At 48.7% G+C, this 18,407-nt stretch overlaps 1 long non-coding RNA gene across 1 annotated transcript; it reads left to right on the top strand.

The window, feature by feature from the left end:
• The first annotated feature begins 6,205 nt into the window (after positions 1-6,205).
• LOC141242497 (uncharacterized) lies at positions 6,206-17,688 on the top strand. Its single transcript, XR_012306904.1, has 4 exons — positions 6,206-6,303; positions 16,712-16,867; positions 16,966-17,179; positions 17,338-17,688. It is a non-coding gene; the product is annotated as an uncharacterized lncRNA (long non-coding RNA).
• Positions 17,689-18,407: the final 719 nt, after the last annotated feature.

Below are 18,407 nucleotides of genomic sequence, written 5' to 3'. Positions count from 1 at the left end.
AGTTCCGTAGGTGGGCCACGGACACTCAGTGGAATGACCTGGCTCTTAGGAGCCAGTTTTGTCAAGGTTTATCCGACAAATTACAGGATGTGTTGGCACAGTATGACTCTCCCGCGTCACTGGAAGCCGCTATGGCCCTGGCTATTCGCGTTGACAGACGGCTTCGGGAGAGGTGCGGGATAACTCGACCCCCTGTGATGACTCCACCTCCTACAAGGTCCCCTCATATGGTGGTTCCCCTGGTCAGTCCAGAGGAGCCTATGCAATTAGGAGGGACATCATTTCGGGGGAGGGGACCAGTGGTGCGCCATAAGACAGGAAGGTGTTTCTTCTGCGGGAAAAAGGGACATTTTATTGGGGGGTGTCCATCCCGTCCCTTGCAGAGTGAAGAGTCGTCGGAAAACTGTTGATCCCAGGTTGTGTGGTGGACGGCAATCTGGGAGTAGGTATTTCGTCCCTAGGTTCGTCTCAGTTTCTCGTACCGGCGGAGGTGGTGGTGGGTACGAGAACTGAGAGGATATCTGTTCTTCTGGATAGTGGGGCCGGGGCTAATCTGGTTGATGCTCGGTTTGCCCGGGTTCAAGGTATGCGATTGAGTGAGTTGGCTAAACCCATCCCCATATTCTCGATCGATGCCAGGCCTCTCGGTCAGGGAAGTTTTTTGCAAGCTGTGCATGACGTAAAACTTCAAGTGGGGGCGATACATAAAGAACTGTTGTCTTGCTACGTGTTGGAGGGTCTTCCCACTCCTATAGTGTTGGGCCTTCCTTGGTTAACTAAGCATAACCCGGTTATTAATTGGCAAACCAGAGAGATAAGCCAATGGAGTAAATTCTGTAATAAAAACTGCATGAACACGGTCATCGGTGCGGTTACTCCTTGGGTCTTACCTCCATTTCTGGCGGACTTTGAGGATGTATTCTCGGAGAAAGGGTGTCAGGAACTACCTCCTCATCGCGAGTATGACTGTTCTGTAAAACTGCTCCCTGAGGCCAAGTTACCTAAAGCTAGGTTGTATAACCTTTCTGGTCCTGAGAGGCAGGCCATGAAGGATTATATTTCAGAAAGTCTGGCTAAGGGGCATATTAGACCTTCATCTTCACCGGTGGCTGCGGGGTTCTTCTTTGTTAAGAAGAAAGATGGAGGCCTACGCCCTTGCCTGGATTTCCGTGAACTTAATCGGATTACGGTCCGAGATCCGTATCCACTCCCACTTATTCCCGATCTCTTTAATCAGATCGTGGGCGCCAAATGGTTCTCTAAGTTGGATCTCAGGGGGGCGTACAATCTGATTAGGATGAAGGAGGGGGATGAGTGGAAGACGGCGTTTAACACTCCGGAGGGGCATTATGAGAACCTTGTCATGCCATTCGGTCTGACTAATGCCCCGGCGGTGTTCCAACACTTTGTTAATGACATTTTTCGCCGCCTGGTGGGACAGTTTGTTGTCATATATCTGGATGATATCTTAATTTACTCGCCGGATCTGGTGTCTCATCAGGAGCACGTTAGGCAGGTGTTACAGATCTTGCGGGATAATAAACTGTATGCCAAATGGGAAAAGTGTGTGTTCGCCGTACAGGAACTCCAGTTTTTAGGCTTCCTGGTTTCAGCGTCCGGTTTTCGTATGGACCCTGGGAAAGTGCGGGCAGTTCTTGAGTGGGATCGGCCAGAGAATCTTAAGGCACTACAACGTTTCCTGGGGTTTGCTAATTATTACCGGAAGTTCATTCGTAATTTCTCGTCCATGGTTAAGCCTCTCACAGACATGACTAAAAAGGGGACGGATTTTTCTAGGTGGTCTGACAAGGCTTGTCAAGCATTCTCCTGCTTGAAAAAATGTTTTGCCTCGGCACCCATACTCATTCAACCTGATGCGTCACAGCCATTCATTGTAGAGGTAGACGCTTCCGAGGTAGGGGTGGGAGCAGTATTGTCACAAGGTTCGTCCCCTGGTAAGTGGCATCCGTGCGCCTTTTTCTCTAAAAAATTGTCGTCCGCTGAGAGGAATTACGATGTCGGCAATAGGGAACTCTTAGCCATTAAGTTAGCTTTTGAGGAGTGGCGCCATTTTTTGGAGGGGGCAGTCCATCCGGTCACCGTCATCACCGATCACAAGAACCTGCTATATCTGGAGTCCGCGAAACGTCTGAATCCCAGACAAGCTAGGTGGTCATTGTTTTTTACCAGGTTTAATTTTGTCGTTACATATCGTCCTGGGTCAAAAAATGTAAAGGCGGATGCCTTATCTCGTAGTTTCCCTGGGGCCGGGAATACGGACGACCCGATTCCTATCCTTCAGGAGGGGGTGGTGGTTTCGGCAGTATGCTCTGAGCTGGAGGAGGAGGTATTGGAGGCTCAGGGGGACGCCCCTGTTGGACCTCCGGGGAGACTGTTTGTTCCAGATCAGTTGCGACAAAAGGTGATCGAGGCACACCATAACTCAGTTTTGGCAGGACACCCGGGGAGTAAAGCAACTGTGGATCTTCTCTCGCGTCGGTTTTGGTGGCCTAACTTACATAAGGAGGTGGTAACTTTTGTCGCGTCCTGTGGGGTTTGTGCGCGCTCTAAGACCTCACATACCCGTCCGTCTGGGGCCCTCTTACCTTTGAAGATCCCGGAGCGTCCTTGGACTCATCTGTCTATGGACTTTATTACGGACCTCCGTCCGTCTTCGGGTAAAACGGTCATACTCGTTGTAGTGGACAGGTTCAGCAAGATGGCACATTTTATCGCTCTTCCGGCTCTCCCTAATGCTAAAACTCTTGCGCAGGTGTTCATTGGGGAGATTGTGAGGCTTCACGGGGTACCCTCCGATGTGGTGTCTGATCGGGGGTCTCAGTTTGTGTCCAAGTTCTGGAAGGCGTTTTGTGCACGGCGGGGGATGCATTTGTCATTCTCATCGGCTTTTCACCCTCAGACCAACGGTCAGACGGAACGTATGAACCAGAGCTTGGAGACATATCTCCGGTGTTTTGTGTCAGAGAACCAGGAGGACTGGGCTTCTTTCTTACCTCTGGCAGAGTTTGCTCTCAATAATAGGCGGAGCGAGTCCACTGGTAAGTCCCCGTTTTTTGGGGCATATGGTTTTCACCCCCAGTTTTGTACTTTCAGTAGGGGGGGCTCTTCGGGGGTTCCTGAGGAGGAACGATTTTCCTCATCACTCGCTTCAGTATGGAGAGGGGTGCTGAAGAATCTGAATACTATGGGGAACCGATACAAACGTATGGCTGATAGGAGGAGAGTGTCTGGTCCGGACCTAAGTGTGAACGATCGGGTATGGTTGTCTACCAGGAATATTAAACTTAAGGTTCCCTCCTGGAAACTGGGTCCCAGGTTCATCGGGCCGTACAGAATCAGTTCTATTATTAATCCGGTGGCATTCCGTCTTGACCTCCCCCCTACGTTTAAAATTCACAACGTGTTCCACAGATCGTTGCTTAAGAGGTATGTGGCGCCGGTGGTACCGTCACCTTTACCTCCCCCTCCAGTGGTGGTCAATGGTAACTTGGAGTTCCAGGTATCAAGGGTCATCGATTCACGTTTTAATCGCCGGTCCCTTCAGTACCTGGTTCATTGGAAAGGGTATGGTCCTGAGGAGAGGATGTGGGTTCCTGCGTCGGATATTAACGCAGACCGATTAGTTCGGGCCTTCCACACGACTCACCCGGATAAACCTGGCCCTGAGGGTCCGGAGGCCCCTCGTAGAAGGGGGGGTACTGTCACGGGTGTGTCGCCACGAAGATCGTCACGATTACACAGCCTGACTTCTCGCAGCTGACTTTTTGGTGCTTTGTGTTTTCGGCAGTGAGGGAGTTAATTCTCTTTCTCTCTGTGCTAGACGAGGTCCAGCCTCGCCCAGCTGCAATCAATGCTGCTGTAGTGAGTCTCCTTCAAATGCCTGCTGGTCTGTTTGGGAAGTGTCGGTGAAAGCTTTTCATACAGACTTACAGAGCGGATCGTGGTATTTGGAGTTTCTGAGATAAGTGTATTTGGAGTTTATTTTCCCTTCCTCGCTTTATCATTTATCTCCTTTCCCGTTGGTGTTCCCTCTGTTGTAGTAGTGTAGTCTTTGTATGCAAGGTGGTTTTGGTTTTTCCCTTGTACTGTCTCGTTCGTCTAAGTACTGTGTGTGGGCATATTATTACTTGTCCTCTTTTGTTGTGATCGGGGTCCTTCTCAGGACTAGATTACTTAGGTGCAGGGATCCTCAGGAGGTAGGGGTTACGCTGGCGGCCTGGACCTCTGTACCTTTAACAGTACCTCCAGGTTGAGGGATTAGTCAGGGCCCCAGCTTAGGGTCAGCTTAGGCCCCTACCTCCAGTATACAGAGACAGTGTGACAACTATATACTGTACTTTTCAGATTATAGTACGCACTTTTCTCCTCCAAAAATTTTTGGGAAAATGGGGGTACGTCTTATAATCTGAATGTAGTTTACCGGGGCATTTGGGAGCGGCATTTTAGGGTCGCTGCAGCAGGAAGCTGGTGACGGCAGAAATGAGGCGATGCTGCGGGCCCCAGGCTGGGAAGGTGGGTGTCTGGCTGTGCGACGGGCTCTGTGCTTTCACAAAATGTCAGAGGAGCCCCCGCACTTTCCATGGTTTTCAATGCGGTGAACTTGGGGAAAAAAGGCCACCAGAGGCGGCGCATGTGCGGATTGAGATCGTGACACCGAGATCTTGTCTCCCGAGGTCTCAACCTAAGCATGTGCCGCCTCCGGTGGCCATTTTCCCTAAGTCTACAGCATTGAAAACCACGGGAAGTACAGGGGATCCGCCGGCATTTTGTGAAAGCACGGAGCCCGGCTCATCGTCGAACATCCCCCTCCCAGCCTGGGGTCCACAGCATCACCCCACTCCTGCCGCTGCCAGCTTCCTGGAGCAGCGACTCTGCTCCACCACAGCAGCCCCCTTCCCTGGGTAATCTACCGTAAAAGCAGACTATAAGAAGCACCACCATTTTATTAAAAACATTTTTTTCCTATTTTTCTCACCAAAATTTGGGGTGCGTCTTATGATACGGTGCATTTTATAATCTGCAAAATATGGTTAGTAAAATAAATAAATAAATGGGGAGCTGTGTGGGGGCTCATACTATATACAGGGGGCTGTGTGTGTGCTCATATGGTATATAGGGGGGCTGTGTGGGGGCTCATACTGTATACAGGGGGCTGTGTGTGTGCTCATATGGTATATAGGGGAGCTGTGTGGGGGCTCATACTGTATACAGGGGGCTGTGTGTGTGCTCATATGGTATATAGGGGGATGTGTGTGGGCTCATACTGTATACAGGGGGCTGTGTGTGTGCTCATATGGTATATAGGGGGGCTGTGTGGGGGCTCATACTGTATACAGGGGGCTGTGTGTGTGCTCATATGGTATATAGGGGGATGTGTGTGGGCTCATACTGTATACAGGGGGCTGTGTGTGTGCTCATATGGTATATAGGGGAGCTGTGTGGGGGCTCATACTGTATACAGGGGGCTGTGTGTGGGCTCATATGGTATATAGGGGGGCTGTGTGTGGGCTCATACGGTATACAGGGGGATGTTGGCATACTTAATTCTGCTCAATATTAAGTGATATAAATATTATTTTATATTAATTGTAGTTAATATTAATATTGAGCCGAACTAATTTCAGCCTTTCAGCCTATTGGTTCAGGCCCCCACAACAGTTACGTTCTCTCATGTGGCCCCTCTGGAAAATGAATTGCCCACCCCTGATATATACCATCATTTATTATCCAGTATATAGCATCTGATGTCTGTATAGCAGTATGTCCTATATCCCATCACATATTCTCCTGTATACTGGATGTCATATACTGTGCACAGACATCAGATGGTGCAGAGGAGAAGAAGTGACTGGTGTAATATCTAATGGCTGTACTCAAGGTGTAATGTGCACTAGTTACATATTAGCCTGTAGGTGGTATAATATATATACTATAGGCCCAGACATCCCATATTATATACAGGATAATAGGAGGCGGGTATAATATCCAGAGCTAACAAGCCTCCCCTATTCCCTGGGCCTGTCCCGATTTGAGGGCTCAGTCCCGGCCCGGCTCAGCTCTTCTCCCGGCAGGGGCGCTGCTGGGCACTGGGCTTTTCCTCCAGACACGCAGGCTTTCCATGCTGTGTGTGACCCCTTGTAGCTCCGCCTCCCGCTCTCTGCTCCTCCCCGGCATCAGGGCAGAGGAATTCTACTGTGCAGAGACCGCACAGCATGAGGAGGGGAGGGGTCAGGGGGCGGGGCCAAGTCTGCGGAGGACATGACAACAAGGTGCGGTCCTGAGGTGAGGGGGGAGACCCGCAGCCTCTCCCATCTGTGGCTGCTGTTATTACAGGATGGGAGGGGGCTCATGCAATGTCACCAGCAGCTCTGCAGTCGGGACTAGGGGGGATGGGAAGGGGATTTAGGGACACTGCAGGGCTGACAGCTCTCCTGCGTACAGCCCATACTCTGCTGCTGATTGCAAACACCAGGCCCCACCACTGCCACTGGAGACATGATGGAGAAGAAGGGACTATATACATGTCATGTTGTGCCCGCTGTGTGATGATTGTGCCCGCTGTGTGTATGATGTCTGTGTGATGGTTGTGCCCGCTGTGTGTGTGATGGTTGTGCCCGCTGTGTGTGTGATGTCTGTGTGATGGTTGTGCCCGCTGTGTGTGTGATGTCTGTGTGATGGTTGTGCCCGCTGTGTGTGTCATGTCTGTGTGATGGTTGTGCCCGCTGTGTGTGTCATGTCTGTGTGAAGGTTGTGCCCGCTGTGTGTATGATGTCTGTGTGATGGTTGTGCCCGCTGTGTGTATGATGTCTGTGTGATGGTTGTGCATGCTGTGTGTATGATGTCTGTGTGATGGTTGTGCCCGCTGTGTGTATGATGTCTGTGTGATGGTTGTGCCCGCTGTGTGTATGATGTCTGTGTGATGGTTGTGCCCGCTGTGTGTGTCATGTCTGTGTGATGGTTGTGCCCGCTGTGTGTGTCATGTCTGTGTGAAGGTTGTGCCCGCTGTGTGTATGATGTCTGTGTGATGGTTGTGCCCGCTGTGTGTATGATGTCTGTGTGATGGTTGTGCATGCTGTGTGTATGATGTCTGTGTGATGGTTGTGCCCGCTGTGTGTATGATGTCCGTGTGATGGTTGTGCCCGCTGTGTGTATGATGTCCGTGTGATGGTTGTGCCCGCTGTGTGTATGATGTCCGTGTGATGGTTGTGCATGCTGTGTGTATGATGTCTGTGTGATGGTTGTGCCCGCTGTGTGTATGATGTCTGTGTGATGGTTGTGCCCGCTGTGTGTATGATGTCCGTGTGATGGTTGTGCCCGCTGTGTGTATGATGTCCGTGTGATGGTTGTGCCTGCTGTGTGTATGATGTCCGTGTGATGGTTGTGCCCGCTGTGTGTATGATGTCTGTGTGATGGTTGTGCCCGCTGTGTGTATGATGTCTGTGTGATGGTTGTGCCCGCTGTGTGTATGATGTCTGTGTGATGGTTGTGCCCGCTGTGTGTATGATGTCTGTGTGATGGTTGTGCCCGCTGTGTGTATGATGTCTGTGTGATTTTTAACATAGTGCTTTGAAATAGGGTGGGAGATTAATTTTCCCAAGGGGCCACATGAGAGACCGTGACTGTTGTGGAGTCCGAACCAATAGGTTCAAATTAATTCAGCTCAATATTAATATTAACATATTAATTATATTTTTTTGTATATTTATATTATCACTTAATATTGAGCAGATTTAAGTATGCTGACATCCCCCTATATACAGTATGAGCCCCCACACAACCCCGTACATACAGTATTAGCACACACCACCCCTACCTACAGTATGAGCCCTCGCATAGCCCCCAATATACAGTAAGAGCCACCACAAGAAAGCCAGATGTCCTATAATGAATCTACATAAAGATGAGAAAGTTCTGGCGGCTCCGACTGTGAATGAGGGAACAAAAAATAACCCTCAGGTCCCAACAAGAGATGAGCAGGACTCACAGATGAGGCCGCACTGCCCCGGAAGATAAGAGACTCATGGCCTCCAGTCCAGCCGCCAGGTAGCACTGACCCGGTGTCACGGGTGTGTTGCCACGAAGATCGTCACGAGTACACAACCTGACTTCTCGCAGCTGACTTGTTGGTGCTTTGTGTTTTCTCGGCAGTGTAGGAGTTAATTCTCTCTCTCTCTGGGCTAGCTGAGGTCCAGCCTCGCCCAGCTGCAATCAATGCTTCTTTGGTGAGACTCCTTTATATTCCTGCAGGTCTGTTTGGGAGGTGTCGGTGAAAGCTTTTCATTCAGACTTACAGAGCGGATCGTGGTGTTTGGAGTTGCTGAGATAAGTGTATTTGGAAGTGTGTTTTCCCTTTCCTCGCTTTATCATTTATCTCCTTTCCCGTTGGTGTTCCCTCTGTTGTAGTTGTTTAGAAGTTGTATGCAAGGTGGTTTTGGTTTTTCCCTTGTACTGTCTCGTTCGTCTAAATACTGTGTGTGGGCATATTATTTCTGGTTCCCTATTGTTGTGATCGGGGTCCTTCTCAGGACTAGATTACTTAGGTGCAGGGATCCTCAGAAGGTAGGGGTTACGCTGGCGGCCTGGACCTCTGTACCTTTAACAGTACCTCCAGGATGAGGGATTAGTCAGGGCCCCAGCTTAGGGTCAGCTTAGGCCCCCTACCTCCAGTATTCTGTGACAGTGTGACATTTTCACCGACCATCTTAGTTTTTCTCCAGCTACCATGGATCCAGTAGCCGGTCTAGCTCGGCAGTTGCAGAGTTTGTCCATGGGGCTGGCGGACGTTAGGTCCAAGGTTTTGCATCCTCTGGAGCAAGCCGGACCAGAACCTAAAGTAGCTCTCCCTGACAGGTTCACTGGGGGGCGGGACAAGTTTTTTGTTTTCCGGGAGGCATGCAAATTGTACTTTCGGCTGCGGCCTCGGTCATCGGGCAGTGAAGAACAAAGGGTGGGAATTGTCATCTCGCTCCTACAAGGGGACCCACAATCTTGGGCGTTCTCTCTTCCCCCAAGCTCCCCGGTTCTCCAGTCAGTGGATAGGTTTTTCGCTGCTCTGGGACTCGTATATGATGACCCAGATCGGATCTCCCTTGCTGAGTCTAAGTTACGTAGGATTCAGCAGGGAGATCGTCCGGCGGAGGAATTCTGTTCGGAGTTCCGTAGGTGGGCCACGGACACCCAGTGGAATGACCCGGCTCTTAGGAGCCAGTTTTGTCATGGTTTATCCGACAAATTACAGGATGTGTTGGCACAGTATGACTCTCCCGCGTCACTGGAAGCCGCTATGGCCCTTGCTATTCGCGTTGACAGACGGCTTCGGGAGAGGTGCGGGATAACTCTACCCCCTGTAATGTGTCCACCTCCAACAAGGTCCCCTCATATGGTGGTTCCCCTGGTCAGTCCGGAGGAGCCTATGCAATTAGGAGGGACATCATTTCGGGGAAGGGGACCGGTGGTGCGCCATAAGACAGGAAGGTGTTTTCTCTGCGGGAAAAAGGGACATTTTATTGGGGGGTGTCCATCCCGTCCCTTGCAGAGTAAAGAGTCGTCGAAAAAACTGTTGATCCCAGGTTGTGTGGTGGACGGCAATCTGGGAGTAGGTATTTCGTCCCTAGGTTCGTCTCAGTTTCTCGTACCGGCGGAGGTGGTGGTGGGTACGAGAACTGAGAGGATATCTGTTCTTCTGGATAGTGGGGCCGGGGCTAATCTGGTTGATGCTCGGTTTGCCCGGGTTCAAGGTATGCGATTGAGTGAGTTGGCTAAACCCATCCCCATATTCTCGATCGATGCCAGACCTCTCGGTCAGGGAAGTTTTTTGCAAGCTGTGCATGACGTAAAACTTCAAGTGGGGGCAATACATAAAGAACTGTTGTCTTGCTACGTGTTGGAGGGTCTTCCCACTCCTATAGTGTTGGGCCTTCCTTGGTTAGCTAAGCATAACCCGGTTATTAATTGGCAAACCAGAGAGATAAGCCAATGGAGTAAATTCTGTAATAAAAACTGCATGAACACGGTCATCGGTGCGGTTACTCCTTGGGTCTTACCTCCATTTCTGGCGGACTTTGAGGATGTATTCTCGGAGAATGGGTGTCAGGAACTACCTCCTCATCGCGTGTATGACTGTTCTGTAAAACTGCTCCCTGAGGCCAAGTTACCTAAAGCTAGGTTGTATAACCTTTCTGGTCCTGAGAGGCAGGCCATGAAGGATTATATTTCTGAAAGTCTGGCTAAGGGGCATATTAGACCTTCATCTTCTCCGGTGGCCGCGGGGTTCTTCTTTGTTAAGAAGAAAGATGGAGGCCTACGCCCTTGCCTGGATTTCCGTGAACTTAATCGGATTACGGTCCGAGATCCGTATCCGCTCCCACTTATTCCCGATCTCTTTAATCAGATCGTGGGCGCCAAATGGTTCTCTAAGTTGGATCTCAGGGGGGCGTACAATCTGATTAGGATGAAGGAGGGGGATGAGTGGAAGACGGCTTTTAACACTCCGGAGGGGCATTATGAGAACCTTGTCATGCCATTCGGTCTGACTAATGCCCCGGCGGTGTTTCAACACTTTGTTAATGATATTTTTCGCCACCTGGTGGGACAGTTTGTTGTCATATATCTGGATGATATCTTAATTTACTCGCCGGATCTGGTGTCTCATCAGGAGCACGTTAGACAGGTGTTACAGATCTTGCGGGATAATAAACTGTATGCCAAGTGGGAAAAGTGTGTGTTCGCCGTACAGGAACTCCAGTTTTTAGGCTTCCTGGTTTCAGCGTCCGGTTTTCGTATGGACCCTGGGAAAGTGCGGGCAGTTCTTGAGTGGGATCGGCCGGAGAATCTTAAGGCACTACAACGTTTCCTGGGGTTTGCTAACTATTACCGGAAGTTCATTCGTAATTTCTCGTCCATGGTTAAGCCTCTCACAGACATGACTAAAAAGGGGACGGATTTTTCTAGGTGGTCTGACAAGGCTTGTCAAGCATTCTCCTCCTTGAAAAAATGTTTTGCCTCGGCACCCATACTCATTCAACCTGATGCGTCTCAGCCATTCTTTGTAGAGGTAGACGCTTCCGAGGTAGGGGTGGGAGCAGTATTGTCACAGGGTTCGTCCCCTGGTAAGTGGCATCCGTGCGCCTTTTTCTCTAAAAAATTGTCGTCCGCTGAGAGGAATTACGATGTCGGCAATAGGGAACTCTTGGCCATTAAGTTAGCTTTTGAGGAGTGGCGCCATTTTTTGGAGGGGGCAGTTCATCCGGTCACCGTCATCACCGATCACAAGAACCTGCTATATCTGGAGTCCGCTAAACGTCTGAATCCCAGACAAGCTAGGTGGTCATTGTTTTTTACCAGGTTTAATTTCGTCGTTACATATCGTCCTGGGTCTAAAAATGTAAAGGCGGATGCCTTATCTCGTAGTTTCCCTGGGGCCGGGAATACGGACGACCCGATTCCTATTCTTCAGGAGGGGGTGGTGGTTTCGGCAGTATGCTCTGAGCTGGAGGAGGAGATATTGGAGGCTCAGGGAGACGCCCCTGTTGGACCTCCGGGGAGACTGTTCGTTCCAGATCAGTTGCGACAAAAGGTGATCGAGGCACACCATAACTCAGTTTTTGCAGGACACCCGGGGAGTAAAGCAACTGTGGATCTCCTCTCGCGTCGGTTTTGGTGGCCTAACTTACATAAAGAGGTGGTAACTTTTGTCGCGTCCTGTGGGGTTTGTGCGCGCTCTAAGACCTCACATACCCGTCCGTCTGGGGCCCTCTTACCTTTGAAGATCCCGGAGCGTCCTTGGACTCATCTGTCTATGGACTTTATTACTGACCTCCCTCCGTCTTCGGGTAAAACGGTCATACTCGTTGTAGTGGACAGGTTCAGCAAGATGGCACATTTTATCGCTCTTCCGGCTCTCCCTAATGCTAAAACTCTTGCGCAGGTGTTCATTGGGGAGATTGTGAGGCTTCACGGGGTACCCTCCGAGGTGGTGTCTGATCGGGGGTCTCAGTTTGTGTCCAAGTTCTGGAAGGCGTTTTGTGCACGGCGGGGGATGCATTTGTCATTCTCGTCGGCTTTTCATCCTCAGACCAATGGTCAGACGGAACGTATGAACCAGAGCTTGGAGACATATCTTCGGTGTTTTGTGTCAGAGAACCAGGAGGACTGGGCTTCTTTCCTACCTCTGGCAGAGTTTGCTCTCAATAATAGGCGGAGCGAGTCCACTGGTAAGTCCCCGTTTTTTGGGGCATATGGTTTTCACCCCCAGTTTTGTACTTTCAGTAGGGGGGGCTCTTCGGGGGTTCCGGAGGAGGAACGATTTTCCTCATCTCTCGCTTCAGTATGGAGAGGGGTGCTGAAGAATCTGAATACTATGGGGAACCGATACAAACGTATGGCTGATAGGAGGAGAGTGTCTGGTCCGGACCTAAGTGTGAACGATCAGGTATGGTTGTCTACCAGGAATATTAAACTTAAGGTTCCCTCCTGGAAACTGGGTCCCAGGTTCATCGGGCCGTACAGAATCAGTTCTGTTATTAATCCGGTGGCATTCCGTCTTGACCTCCCCCCTACGTTTAAAATTCACAACGTGTTTCACAGATCATTGCTTAAGAGGTATGTGGCGCCGGTGGTACCGTCACCTTTACCTCCCCCTCCAGTGGTGGTCAATGGTAACTTGGAGTTCCAGGTATCGAGGGTCATTGATTCACGCTTTAATCGCCGGTCCCTTCAGTACTTGGTTCATTGGAAGGGGTATGGTCCTGAGGAGAGGATGTGGGTTCCTGCGTCGGATATTAACGCAGACCGATTAGTTCGGGCCTTCCACACGACTCACCCGGATAAACCTGGCCCTGAGGGTCCAGAGGCCCCTCGTAGAAGGGGGGGTACTGTCACGGGTGTGTTGCCACGAAGATCGTCACGAGTACACAACCTGACTTCTCGCAGCTGACTTGTTGGTGCTTTGTGTTTTCTCGGCAGTGTAGGAGTTAATTCTCTCTCTCTCTGGGCTAGCTGAGGTCCAGCCTCGCCCAGCTGCAATCAATGCTTCTTTGGTGAGACTCCTTTATATTCCTGCAGGTCTGTTTGGGAGGTGTCGGTGAAAGCTTTTCATTCAGACTTACAGAGCGGATCGTGGTGTTTGGAGTTGCTGAGATAAGTGTATTTGGAAGTGTGTTTTCCCTTTCCTCGCTTTATCATTTATCTCCTTTCCCGTTGGTGTTCCCTCTGTTGTAGTTGTTTAGAAGTTGTATGCAAGGTGGTTTTGGTTTTTCCCTTGTACTGTCTCGTTCGTCTAAATACTGTGTGTGGGCATATTATTTCTGGTTCCCTATTGTTGTGATCGGGGTCCTTCTCAGGACTAGATTACTTAGGTGCAGGGATCCTCAGAAGGTAGGGGTTACGCTGGCGGCCTGGACCTCTGTACCTTTAACAGTACCTCCAGGATGAGGGATTAGTCAGGGCCCCAGCTTAGGGTCAGCTTAGGCCCCCTACCTCCAGTATTCTGTGACAGTGTGACACCCGGACCCCCGACTGGAGGCCCCGGAATCCATCTGCTCATCTCTAGTCCCAGCTGCCCTGGATACAGTGGACAGTCCTGGATTTGGGTCTGGGCCTTGCAGTCTCGGCCGTCTGCTGAATTTCCCTCACTACCAGCGCCCCTCTGACAACTCCTCCTGCCGGGCGAGAAAGATAATGGTAAATGGGCGTGGATTGGGGTGTGACCAGGGGCGAGGCCAAAATTTTCCACGCATAGCCTCTTTCTGTCCCCCTTTCTGTTCTTCAAGAGTTGAGAGGTATGAATATGTGATGTCTGTATCCCAGTATATCGCTTACCATCACATATTATGCTGTATACTGGATGTGATGGACTTTGATACAGGCATCCAATGTTATACAGAGGATAATATGTCACTGGTGTAATATCTGATGTCTGTGCTCATAGTGTGGTATATAACTGTCACATGCTATTCTGTATGTAATATCTGATGTATGTAGTCATAATATATCTTATTCCAGTACAGATGAGCGAATTGATTCGCAGGACACTGGTCAAACAGTCCCGTCAGTAGTCTGTGGCCACCAGACCAGAGCCCCGCGAGCCTCCTCCCGCCTGCCGGCATCTCTGACTCCTCTTTTGATTATAGTCTTTGCATGATGTCATCTTTTTGGCGTGACACATACATGACCTTGTGCCTGGCTACAAATCAAAGGCAGAGAAAGAGAATGGTGTCAGGTAGGAGGCTGTCAGGGCTCCTATCCAGCAGCCACTGAATATTCATCTGACCATTGGATCAGGGTCCTGCAAATGAAGTTGCTCATCTCTATATATCAGTCATATATTCTCCTATGTATATTGTATTGTATGTGGTATAATATGTTCACTGTGTGCACAGACATCAGATGGGACACACGTGATAATTAGTGACTCGTACATCATATACTATAATGTGGAGTTGACTTTTACATTGATGACTTGCTCGATCAAGTATGTAGGAAATAATACACAAAATAATAATTCCTAGGTATCTATCTGGCAGACCTGTGCTTATGTGTGGCCACCTTTAGGCTGTGTGCCCACTATGCGTTTTTTAAGCGTTTCCGCAACGGCAATTCCGCTGCAGAAACGCTTAAAAAACGCTTGGTAGAAGGTCTGCTATGTTCCCCAATGATGATCCGCATCTGCTGTGCACATGCTGCGGAAATTTCCGCTGTGGATTATCAATGCGGAAAAATACGCCGCGCTACCAATTATTTTGTGTAATCGCAGCGTTTTTGCCGCCATTGACTTGCATTGAATTGCATAATATCCGCATGACTACATGTGCACATGCGGATATTTAGCGATTCAATGTGTGGATGGTACCCGGATTTGGAGAAGAAGAGACTCTCCTCCAGACCCGGGTACCATAGTACCTGTTAAAAAAAAAGAATTAAAATAAAAAATATACATTATACTTACCTTCTGATGGCCCCCGGTCTCCATAGCGATGCGTCCTGGCTTCCTGGCAGCTGATGATGGTCTAAAAGGACCTGCCATGACGTCATTTAGTCATGTGACAGGTCACGTGACTGCTGACGTCGGCGGTCGCTTGACCCGTCACATGACTAAATGACGTAATGGCAGGTCCTTTTACACAACCGCAAGACATCGGGAAGACCGGACGCATCGGATAAGGAGAGCAGGGGCCGTCAGAAGGTAAGTATAATATTTATTTTTTACCATTCTTTTACGGTCACACTATATAAATCCATACCGGTTGCATGGATTTATATAGTGTGACCAAGTTGTCAAGCACTTTCCAAGTGATGCTAAAATCGCTTGCAAAGCTCTTGACAACCCGCATGCGGAAATGCATGTGAAGAGCGCTTCACTTCTGCTTGTCCCTGGCAGGAAAACTCATAGAATCCGCATGCGTTTTTTCTGCCAGGGAGATGCAGAAACGCTCTGGAAAAATTCTCAGCATTTCTGCATTGTGGGCACTTAGCCTTACTCTGTTTAGGAGTGTAGAAAAGCACAGCGTACCTTGGATTACTTGCATTACACCTCTAACAACCTAAATCCGTTTTGTAGTGGTCAGACATTGTACATATTATGCTTATGTATTACCAGTTTTAAATGCTCACCTGAACTGGACCAAGTGCTGTCATTTTTCTCCACGGGCAGCACTTAGACAATACGTTTGTGTGAATATAGCCTATGAAGCAGCTGGTAATAAACATGTTGAAGGGGTTTTCTGCGAACAAAAGTATATTTTAATCAATAGATCTTGGAATAATAATAACTTCCACAATTGGATGTGTTTAAATAAAATGTCCCTGTGCTGAGATAATGTTATAAATGTGCCCCTGCTGTGTACTGTGTAATGGCTGTGTCTGACTGTGCAGGAACATGGTCTGATCATACCACAGCTACTGGGCAGGGGGGGAGAAAAAGAGTATATAGCATCGATTAAATCACTGCACACTCTAGTTTCAAGATGCAAACGATGGGTCAAAACGTTCATTTCCTGTTGCATTATTCCCTGCACCTTAAATGTGTCTTATTGCATGTCTTCAAATAGACTTTAGTTTGCGTCATGAAACTAGAATGTGCGGTGATTTAATCTACGCCGATTCTGGGGATTCCACATCCCGTGTACCTGCACCTTGACCTACAGACTGTGTGCACGCTAATCATCTATATATAAAGAGAGTATATATACATTACAGCAGGGGATCACAGCTGAGTCTTTCTTTGAGGTAAAATATTGTTTAAAAACAGGCATTGAAATGTTTTACTCACAAAAAGAATCCTCTGTGATCCCCTGCTATCCTGCCTGTATCCTCTTTTTCTCCCCCCCTGCCCAGTAGCTGTGGTATGATCAGACCATGTTCCTGCACGGTCAGACACAGCCATTACACAGTACACAGCAGGGGCACATTTATAAGATTATCTCAGCACAGGATCATTATTATATCACATCCAATTGTGGAAATTATTATTACTCCAAGATCTATTGATTAAAATATACTATTGTTTTTGAGAAAACGACCTTTAAGGATGGGCCGCTACTCATGGACCACTGCTGTGTGCTTGCCCCCAGGCTAAAATTTGCCAGCCAGCCCCTGCTAGCAGTGATATTAGAATACACACTATACATGTTATTACATACAGCATTCTTTACCTATAAAAATTGTATATAATCTCTTCCACTTTTCTTTCCAGTGGGTGTAGTGACAAGATTATGGAGCAGTTGCCGGGACCAGTGCCGCCGCGAGCAACAACAGGGTAGGAAGAGTGGTGATGTGGCTCTTAAAAAGAAAGGCCATACCTATATTATGACCGGCTCCAGTTTTTGACCCTAGTCCTAGATTTTCACCCGTAAGTGGCTATCTTTTTCAGTTTTATTTGTTGTAATGGTTTGATTATTATTTTGCATATTAAAAATGCTTTTTTCTCTGTCATCCCTGACCTTACAGATCTGACTGGACCAAAAAGGGAAATACCTGTAGCCCGGAGGTGCTGGAAGCCAGAGAGGAATCTGAAATGGAGGCCGGAGCTGGGGGCCAGAAAGAAGAAGAGCCTGCGGAGAGCACCAGTACACCACAGCCCCTCGACACCTCCCCTCATGCACCAATAAGCCAGCATCGCTACCGCCCCACCATCACTGGCGTACGTGACATGGGAATACCTGTGAGTGATGATGATGAGAGTTTTTGTCTAAGCCTGGCCCGTTATTTCAGGCACGTTCCCTTTTTATTGAGGCTCCAGACCAGGGCTGCCCTCCAAATTGTTTTGTCTGCCGCTGCGCCACCAAATTTACCGATGGCCATCTTTTAATTCCTTGAAAGGTGGCAACTTTCTGAGGACAACAAAACCCGGTCATTAGACCCCCCCAAGAAGGGCACTCAGCAGACCCACCATCACGGCAGCCACCACCTCCAGTGCCAGCATCACGGCAATCACCACCACCTCCAGTACCAGCATCACAGCAGCCATCACCACAACCTCCAGTCACAGCATCACAGCAACCACCACCAACTACAGTGGCACCATCATGGCAGCCATCTTCAGTGCCAGCATCTTGGCAGCCACCTCCATTACCAGCATCACAGCAGCCAACAACCCTCTCACCAGCATGTCTCTTGCCTCAATCACCCTTGTCTTGTTGGCATGATGGCCAAAACACAGAAGACAAGGCCAGACAAAGATCTGAGATACAGGATTTGTGTGCTGAGATGCCGCCACAGTCACTGAAAGGTGTTACATAGATGCGTATTATATGGACGCTATATGGATGGCATAAGCATGGTCCGTTTGCTGTGCTTTTTTCTTCTCGCACACATTGACTTGCATTGGCGAGTCTCGTCTGATATATGCAGCCACTTGCAGCATGCTGTGATTTTTTTTTCTCAGTTCGATCCGAGCTGGAAAAAAAAAATCACAGATGAACACATAATCATTCAATAACAGGAGTCAGAGTGCAATCCAATTTTTTTTATCAGATTGCACTCGTGTGATTTAAACGCAGATGAGTATGAGCCCTTAGACTCAGCCAAAAGATTGTAGACATAGAGTATATCTTATTGCTCTAATAGGCATCTAGTCATTCAACAGAGGCCATTAACTATATATTCTACATGCAGGGCTTGTGAATTGTCCATTATTAAAATAAACAGTATATAAAAAGCAGTGCAGGAGGCAGCAGTGAAGGACATGACAAATATTAATAACAATATGTAAAATAATCACAGGCTGCAATTACCCACCATATTTTTTCTTAAGCCATGAAATCAACTTTTTCTTGCGGTTGTAAATTTGAAATGACAGTGATAGCTATTAGGACATCACAAGGCACATGACATCATAGACATCACAATTGGAATAGAATGTATAAATTTCTACACTGCTGCCATCTTGT

Source organism: Phyllobates terribilis, unplaced genomic scaffold (assembly GCF_046119375.1).
Source record: "Phyllobates terribilis strain yellow unplaced genomic scaffold, ASM4611937v1 Scaffold_1045__1_contigs__length_454417, whole genome shotgun sequence".
NCBI classification, from domain to species: Eukaryota; Metazoa; Chordata; class Amphibia; order Anura; family Dendrobatidae; genus Phyllobates; species Phyllobates terribilis.
Note: the sequence above shows the minus strand (reverse complement) of the source record. Positions and strands in the feature narration are given on the sequence as shown.